The sequence below is a fragment of the Cervus elaphus genome, chromosome X (genome assembly GCF_910594005.1).
Source record: "Cervus elaphus chromosome X, mCerEla1.1, whole genome shotgun sequence".
NCBI classification, from domain to species: Eukaryota; Metazoa; Chordata; class Mammalia; order Artiodactyla; family Cervidae; genus Cervus; species Cervus elaphus.
Window position 1 is genome coordinate 105,142,885 of NC_057848.1, and position 6,860 is coordinate 105,149,744.

The 6,860-nt window shown below is 37.0% G+C and overlaps 1 pseudogene; it reads left to right on the forward strand.

The window, feature by feature from the left end:
• Positions 1-3,721: 3,721 nt before the first annotated feature.
• Positions 3,722-4,332, forward strand: LOC122690435 (annotated as a pseudogene).
• The last annotated feature ends 2,528 nt before the right edge of the window (positions 4,333-6,860 follow it).

Here is a 6,860-nt window from a genome sequence, read left to right on the forward strand (position 1 = left end):
GAGGTTGCACTTTAGGGAATTCTGTCTTAAGGTCATGTACCAAAGGAATTACACAGCTGAGTGGTAGAAGGCAGGGCAGATAACAATGAGACATCAGATGAGACATTGCAAGGGCTTGGATGATAATAATTTAGGACAGAACAACACTGCAAAGAAGAAAGGTTTGAGTGTGCCCTAGTCCATCACCATTCCCAGGCCTCTACTCCTCTATATATATTGTCATCTCACTATATAGCATCTAATGAATTCTATTCAAGTTTTCTCTCCCTCTCCTGGAACAGATCTATTCTCAACCTCAGGGCCTTTCTTTAGTCCCAGTACTCCTGGGCCTTGCTTTCTGTTTTCAGCACATAATCATAGGGTGTTAGAGCTCAAGATAACACAACCAATCTAACTTGACTCTACGCTATTTGACTCTAGCTTTTTTACTTTCTTTTTTTTTTTTTAATTCTGTACACCATGATGAGCAAACTCAGAGAAGAAAGTGACCTGCCCAAAGCTGAGTGTAGAGTTTGGATCTAAAAGGAAGCTGGAGGAAAACAGACTTAAGGAATTAAGATCATCACAATGTTCCTTCCTCTGGATTACACTGCCACGTCCTCAAGCTGTTATCTCTGAGCAAACTTTAGGCAGCAGGGTGTTGGGTTGGTAGCATCCAATTATATCCAGCCCTATTTACCAAGTTGTAGTCAGAATTGCATGTTCTCAGCCTCTTCCAGCAACACTATATTCTCCTTAGTTAAACTTAGTCCCCAGCTATCAGAACAGGTGGTACATGGAAAGATCCTGAGAAAGCAGCACTGTGGACAGAAGGCCAAAATGTTGGGGTCTTGAGGAAATCAGGTTACTGAGAGGACTGAGTAAAGTAGGAGCTCTTGGAGTCCCTATCAGACAGGACATAAGGGAGTAAATGAATGCCTGGTAAAAACATATCTAAGAAAGTATGAAGGAGTTTGAAGAGAGGAATGATAGGATAGTGGTTTCAGATGGGAAAATATGAAGAACACAATTAGGTTTAGAGAGAAATGTATGGGAGTAATGTAACTAAGAGCTGATGGCAATGATTCTCAGAAGAATCTCATTACCAAACAAATTGTATGCTGAGCTTCTTCCAATAAAGGATTAAAAAAAGGAAAGTGCATTTTATTAACATTAATCTATAAAATGCAATTTTTACTTAATTCATATTACAAAATTAATCAAAATTACCAAAAGTTAAATAACACCTGTATTTGAGGGTTTTGTTCAACCAAAATTTACACAATTTCAAAACTGCAAACAAAACATTTTCAGGCTTTCTAGATCATTGTTATGAGACCCAAGAATCCACAGGACATACCCTTAAACCACCAGATTAACACAAGTCTTTTCCTTGGGTTGTTGCTGTTGTTCAGTCACTCAGTTGTGGCCAACTCTGTGCAACCCCATGGACTGCAGCATACCAGGCTTTCCTGTCCTTCACCATCACCCAGAGTTTGCTCAAACTAATGTCCATTGAGTTGGTTATGCCATCCAACTATCTCGTCCTCTGTCATCCCCTTCTCCTCCTACCTTTAATTTTTTCCAGCATCAGGGTCTTTTCCAGTGACCTGGCTCTTCACATCAGGTGGCCAAAGTATTGGAGCTTCAGTTTTAGCATCAGTGTTTCCAATGAAAATTCAGGGTTGATTTCCTTTAGAACTGGCTAGTTTGATATCCTTGCAGTCCAAGGGACTCTAGAGTCTTCTGTAACACCACAGTTCAGAAGCATCAATTCTTTGGCCCTCAGCCTTCTTTATGGTCCAACTCTCACATTGGTACATGACTACTGGAAAAACCATAGCTTTGACTATACAGACCTTTGTTGCCAAAGTAATGTCTCTGCCTTTTAATATGCTGTCTAGGTTTGTCATAGCTTTTCTTTCAAGGAGCAATAGTAATTCACCATTTTATAAAGAACTCCAAAGTAAGGTCTTTAAGAATTGAATGAATAAATGTTTAACAGAGAAATTGCAGACAGTAGAACCTCTTTAAAAATGTCACAGCACTGAGGGTAGTGTGGGTGGCAGATGATTTGAAAATAAATATCATACTAAATATTATAATTTTATATCTAAAAAATGAAATGGATCTTATTGTTTTATAGTATAGAATACAAAATAAAGCCTGGCAAAAGCTTCCCGGCTAGTGAGGTATATGAAAATGATAGGACATAATTATTAAAGAGAGCAACATTGTTGTAGCTAAGTCATGTCAGACTCTTTTTCCCATGGACTATAGACTACCAGGCTCCTCTGTCCATGGAATTACCCAGGCAAAAATACTGGAGTGGGCTGCCATTTCCTTCTCCAGGGGATCTTCCTGACTAAGGGGTCAAACCTGCATCTCCTACATTGGCAGGCAGATTCTTTACCACTGAGCTGCTAAGGAAGCCCAGAGAGCAATGTTTCCCTTATCAAAAAGCCATATCAAAATTCTGGTGGGGACATGAAATTTGTAAGTTTATCATCTAGAGGTATGAGAATTACAAAGGATGAAAACACTATTTTAAAGCATACAATGTTCTTAATAATAGCATTAAATTTGATACGGCTTTGAGAGTTCATGATTGCCAACTTATCACCATCCAAATTAACATGAGGTGTTGTATGTCCCTGAGGAAAGGGTTTATATGGAAGGAACCATGGACAAAGCAGTATTCAGGGAACAAAGTTATGCACCCTGGGAGTGAGGGTTCAGATAAAAAGGTAGACTGGTACTACCAAGAGCCCACTAAGGAAACTTTCTCAGTATATACATTATACATTGATTTCTGAAACTAATGAAATTTTTAAAATCAGTCTTGATGCCACATTTAATTACTGATATGCATTATAATAGCACCATCTTGTGGAATATAGTTAAAATTCATGCATGTCTTTAGATGGCTGCTCAGTCAGTGGTTCTCAAAGTGTGGTTTGTGGACCCCTGGTGATACTTAAGACATATTCAGGGAGTCCAGCTAATTTCATAATAATACTAAGATGTCATTTGCCTTTTTCAATGTGTTGGATTTGTACTGATGCAAATAGTGAGTAAAAGTGTGGACACTTTAGCATGAATCATGGCAAAGGTCCCAACTTACAGTCTTCATTACTATGCATTTAAGGAAAACCAAAAGCTTTTTCTACTTAAGAGTATCCTTATGAAGTAGCAAGAAAAAAGTGGGGCAACAATGCTGAAAGACTCAATGTACAGCAATTCACTTTTTACACTTCGCTTGTAAGAAATTCCTCCAAGAACCGAGTGGGGTGAAGCCACTCAGTCGTGTCCGACTCTTTGTGACCCCATGGACTGTAGCCTGTCAGATTTCTCCATCCATGGAATTTCCCAGGCAAGAATACTGGAGCGGGTTGCCATTTCCTTCTCCGGGGGATCTTCCCAGCCCAAGGATTGAACCTGGGTCTCCAGCACTTCAGGCAGACTCTTTACCATCTGAGCTATCAGAGAATCCCTCCAGGAATTGAGGAATCTCTGCAAATAGCAGACTTTTGTGAGCATTGCAGATAAGAAACTTGTATTTTAATCTTCCCTCCTCCACCCATTAGCTTCAAGATTCAGGATTTGAATCTCTGTAAAGGGGATATATCTATGAGTTGAGAAGTTGAGAGGAGTAAAAGCTGGATATAATGGCCTGTTTAAGTTGACTCTGCTAGTACCGTCCCTTCTTCCCTGTGCCAAAGTCCCCTGTAATTTCTGACTGTTAGAAGAACCTGGAGAAGGCCAGAAAGGAGGAGGAGACTTCACAGTTAGCTGTGGTCTACAAAATGATGAACATATGACAGAAGATAGAAAGGGATAGTAACTGTCTATGAAAAATGGATATATAGCTTTAAAACAGAATGTGGACCTAAATATCCAGAATCACACTCCTTTGTAAGATTTGAAACAAAAATAGTATGAATGTAATGAATAGTTCTAATGGAGTGGTGAGTCAAAGAACCATCTTGGTGCTAGCAAAATGGCAGAATTCCTTTCGCATCAAAGTGGTCTTGCAAGAGCTTTATTGATGTCAAAGAGTTTAATGGGGCTTCCCTGGTGGCTCAGGTGGTAAAGAATCTGCCTGCAATGCAGGAGACCCAAGTTTGATCCCTGGGTAGGGAAGATCCCCTGGAGAAGGGAATGGCGACCCAGTCTAGTATTCTTGCCTGGAGAATTCCATGGACAGAGGAGCCTGGTGGTCTACAGTTCATGGGGTTGCAAAGAGTTGGACACGATTGAGCGACTAACACTTTCACTTTCAAGAGGTTAATGATGTCTAAAGAAAATATAATAATTCCTCAGCCACCTGAAGGATAGTGTTACAGCAACTAATCAAAAAGAAAAACCACAGCCTCTCCCCCTCAGTTATATTTAAACTGTCTTTATTTTCCACAATCATAATTTTTAATGATATGCCTTGTAGACTTCAAAGTACTGGAAAGAAATCTTTCATTCAAAGGCAATTGTGTGTTCTAGTTTCATTCTTTTACACATGGTTGACCAGTTTTCTCAGCACCACTTGTTGAAGAGACTGTCTTTTCTCTATTATATATTTTTACCTTATTTGTTAAAGAGAGGCTTTCCATAGGTGCATGGATTTATCTCCAGGCTTTGTATATTGTTTCATTGATCTATATTTCTATTTTTGTGACAGTACCATACTGTCTTGATGGTTATAGTATAGTATAGGCTGTATATAGTATAGACTGAAGTCAGGAATGCTGATTCCTCCTGTTTCATTCTTCTTTCTCAAGATTGCTTTGGCTATTCAGCTGTTCAGTATAGTATATTTGTATATACAGTATTTGGCTACTTATTATAGTGTAGGCTGTATGTAGTATAGGCTGAAGTCAGGAAAGTTGATTTCTCCTATTTCATTCTTCTTTCTCATTCTTTTTTTTTTTTTTTTTTTTTTGCTATTCAGGGTCTTTTGTATTTCCATACAAATTGAGAAATTATTTGTTCTGGTTCTGTGAAAAATATCATTGGCAGTTTGATAAGGGTTGCATTGAATCTATAAATTGCTTTGGGTAGTATAGTCATTTTCACAATTTGGATTCTTCCAGTCCTGAACATGGTATATTACTCCATCTGTGTTGTCTGATTTCTTTCATCAGTGTCACAGTTTTCTGCATACAAGTCTTTTGTCTCTTTAGGTAGGTTTATTCCTAAGTATTTTATTCCTTTTGTCACAGTCATGAATGAGATTGTTTCCTTAATTTCTCTTTATGATCTTTCATTGTTAGTGTATAGGAATGCAAAGGATTTCTATGTGTTAATTTTATATCCTGTGACTTTACTACATTCATTGATTAGTTCTATTAATTTTCTGGTGGTATCTTTAGGGTTTTCTATGTAGAGAATCATGTCATCTGCAAATAGTGAGAGTTTTACTTCTTTTACAATCTGGATTCCTTCTATATTTTTTCTTCTCTGATTGCTTGGTAAGACTTCCAAAACTATTTTGAATAATAGTGGTGAGATTGGGCACCCTTGTCTTGTTTCCGATCTTAGCGGGATTGCTTTCAGTTTTTCACTGTTGAAGATAATATTTGCTGTGCATTTGTTATATATGGCCTTTATTACATTGAGGTATGTTCCTTCTATGTTTGCTTTCTGGAGAGTTTTTATCATAAATGTGTGTTGAATTTTGCAAAAATTTTCTCTGAATCTATTGAAATCATCACATGGTTTTTATCTTTATTTTTTTTCATTTATTTTTATTAGTTGGATATGCTGTATCATGTTGATTGATTTGCATATGTTGAAGTATCCTTGCATCCCTGGGATAAAGCCAACTTGATTATGATATATGACCTTCCTAATGTGTTGTTGGATTTTGTTTGCTAGAATTTTGTTGAACATTTTTACATCTATGTTTGTTAGTGATATTTGGCTTTCAATTTTCTTTTTTTCTGTGGCATTTGTGTCTGGTTTTGGTATCAGGGTGATGGTGGCCTCGTAGAATGAGTTTGGAAGCTGTCCTTCCTCTGCAATTTTCTGGAAGTGTTTGAGCAGGATAGGTGTTAGCTCTCCTATAAATTTTTGGTAGAATTCACCTGTGAAGCCTTCTGGTCCTAGGCTTTTATCTGTTGGAAGATTTTTTTTATTATAGTTTCAATTTCCATGCTTGTGATTGGATGGTTCATATTTTCTGTTTCTTCCTGGTTCCATTTTGGAAGGTTACACTTTTCTAAAAATTTGTCCGTATCTTCCAAGTTGTCTATTTTATTGCCATAGAGCTTCTCATAGTAGTCCCTTATGATATTTTGTATTTCTGTGTTGTCTGCTGTTACTTCCCTTTTTTATTTCTAATTTTATTTATAAGATTCTCTATTTTTTTCTTGAGTCTGGCTAATGGTTTGTCAATTTTGTTTATCTTCTAAAGAACTAGCTTTTAGTTTTCCTCATATTTGCTATAGTCTCCTTCATTTCTTTTTCATATATTTCTGCTCTTATAATTTCTTTCCTTCTAATAATGTTGGGGATTTTTCTGTTCTTCTTGTTGCTTTATATGTAAGATTAGGTTGTTTATTTGATTTCTCTTAGTTTCTTGAGGTAGGTTTATATTCGTATGAATTATCCCCTTTAGGATTGCATTTACTGCAGCCCATAGGCTTTGGGTTGCTGTGTTTTCATTGTAATTTGTTTCCAGGCATACTTTGATTTCCTTTTTGACTTCTTCAGTGATCTGTTTGTTATTCAGAAACATGTTGTTTACCCTTCATGTATTTATGCCTTTTATAGGTTTTTTTTCCTGTAGGTGATCTGTAATCTTACAGCATTGTGATCAGAAAAGCTGCTTGAAATTATTTCAATTTTTAAAAATTTACCCGGCTTGATTTGTACCATAAAACATG